This window comes from Myotis lucifugus, unplaced genomic scaffold (assembly GCF_000147115.1).
Source record: "Myotis lucifugus unplaced genomic scaffold, Myoluc2.0 scaffold_733, whole genome shotgun sequence".
Classification (NCBI taxonomy): Eukaryota; Metazoa; Chordata; class Mammalia; order Chiroptera; family Vespertilionidae; genus Myotis; species Myotis lucifugus.
The window spans coordinates 18192-20612 of NW_005871781.1; the positions used below are offsets into that span (position 1 = coordinate 18192).

Below are 2421 nucleotides of genomic sequence, written 5' to 3' on the forward strand. Positions count from 1 at the left end.
TACCAGGTACGGGACATCCTTTTGCTAGCGACGGGACAGCGCTGTGACAAGGGAGGGGACAGTTGTTTTCCTGGTAGGGTGCAGCGGTGTGCCCAGGGAGGGACAGTTGTGATCCAGGTGACAACGGTGTGTCACATGAGGGGATAGCTGTGTGTCCAGGGAGGGGACAGCGGTATGCCCAGGGGAGGGGACAGCGGTGTGACCACGGGAGGGGACAGCAGTGTGACCAGGGAGGGGACAGCGGTGTGACCAGGGAGGGGACAGTGGTGTGACCAGGGAGGGGACAGTGGTGTGACCAGGGAGGGGACAGTGGTGTGACCAGGGAGGGGACAGCGGTGTGACTAGGTTTGTGAACTGTGGAAGAACAAGCTTTAACACATTCAACACGTTTTCATTTTGTTTTTCTTTAACCAGCGTGGTCACCAGATGCTCAGGTTAGAATGAGCCTGACCAGCGTGGTCACCAGTTGGTTAAGGTCTTTGAATCCACATAGACAGCAGCATGGTGACCAGAAGGTTAGGCCCTTTGCTCACCACTTATTAGTGAATTCCCCTGTCCTCCAACAGAAAATTAAACAAATATTCCATTCGTACAATGGAATATTCCTCAGTGGTAAGAACAATGAACTACTGATACATGCAACAATACGGATACGTCTCAAAATAATTACTCAGAATGAAAGAAGCCAGACAAAAAAAGTAAATACTGATTCCATTTACATAAAACTAGAAAATGCTACCTAACCTAAAAGCTTATATTTAGAATAGATTAAAAACTCCTTCAAACAAAAAAAGCCAGTAGAAAAATGGCAAGAGACTGAACACACACAGCCTTCAACCTTCACAAAGATTAAAAAGAGAAAATGGCCAAATGGCCAATAAATGTACAACAAGGCGTTGAACGCCACTCCTTCTCGGACAGTTGTGAGTTACAATTCAGCAGCACTAAGCCCACCAGAAGGGCTAAGATTAAAAGGACCAGGCGTAGGGAAGGAGGCGGAATTCTCACACACCATTTGGAGTACAGCTTGGCACCCCACTTCGGAAGTCTCCTTAACATTACCTACTAAACTAAAGACACAAATTCCCCGTGACTCAGCAGGGGAGCACACATATGACATATCAGAGCATGTTTCTAACGGTCAGATTGTGGGGTCAAAACCAATGTCCACCACCAGAAGGGGGAAGGCGTGGTCTCTGCCTGCAGTGGAATACTATGCAGCAATGAACATGAGCAATGGGGACAAACCTCCTAAATGTGATGGTGAACGAGGGAAAGACTGCATACTGCATGTCCCTTGTGCCCGAAGTTCAAAGGTCAGTCACACTGACCTCTGGTGCAAGAGTGAAGACAGTGTGCCCTTCAGGGGGCGAAGGGCGCACTGATTGGCAGGCGGGGTCCCCCCGGACCACTTTGTTACGCCCACCACAGTGTGCACGTGATCTCTGGGACAGGCTCTCCCGGTATTTTACGGTCCCCGGCCAAAGGAAGAGAGGAAGCTGGGGATCTGAATGCAGATCTAACTCAGGGGGGAAAAAATCAAAACACTAGTGCAGGCTCCCTTCACTCACGACCAGCACAGTGACTGCCAGCAGGACTGGAAGCTCCAGGAAACGTCCAAGTAAATACCACCCGGCTCCCTGGAGCAGCACTCCCTGTTCTCGGCACAAAGCTGAGAACAGTGCCACGCCGTGCTGACAGCGCTACGCTGTCACTGCGCCGTGAAACCTGGTTTTATTAGGGAGCAGTCACGGAACGCCGCCGCCACGAAATGGGCTTTAGAATGAAACTCGATGTCTCTCAAACTCCACCAGCTTAATGCAGAAGATTCTGCAAGAAACGTAATAACCGTCCTTAAACGTGTTAAAGTTAGAAACCTATAAAATTTCAACTCCTCTCGACTGCGTTAGGATGACCCTGTCTTGCTCATGTTCTTCCTAAAGTTTTTTTAATACAGCGATTCCTGACCGTTTTATAAAAATCAAAGCTAATGCAATGCCTTTGTTGGGTTCGCCTTGTCCCCGGGGCTGTCAGCTGGGTCCACAGGGCACCAGAGGCGGAGGTGACCACGGCTGTGTGTCCAGGGACAACGAGAAGCCACGGGGGGCCCGCACCTGCTGGGGGGGACGTGCACCTGCTGAGGGGGGCCCGCACCTGCTGAGGGGGGACGTGCACCTGCTGAGGGGGGCCCGCACCTGCTGAGGGGGGACGTGCACCTGCTGAGGGGGGCCCGCACCTGCTGAGGGGGGAAGTGCACCTGCTGAGGGGGGTCGCACCTGCTGGGGGGGCGTGCACCTGCTGGGGGGGGAGTGCACCTGCTGAGGGGGGCCTGCACCTGGAGAGGGGGCCCACACCTGCGGGGGTGCACTCCCTGTAGAGAGGACCCCCTGCCTTTGCGGGGGACACGCCACTCTGTGGAGG

The 2421-nt window shown here is 53.0% G+C and overlaps 1 protein-coding gene across 1 annotated transcript in view; it reads right to left on the reverse strand.

Annotated features, from left to right (window-relative positions):
- WDR27 (WD repeat domain 27) overlaps window positions 1-2302 on the reverse strand; it is a 20487-nt gene extending 18185 nt beyond the window's left edge. The window contains exon 1 of the mRNA XM_023746802.1: window positions 2296-2302. The gene's annotated coding sequence lies outside the window, so the exon portion shown is untranslated. The remainder of the gene's footprint in view (window positions 1-2295) is intronic.
- Between the last annotated feature and the right edge of the window lie 119 nt (window positions 2303-2421).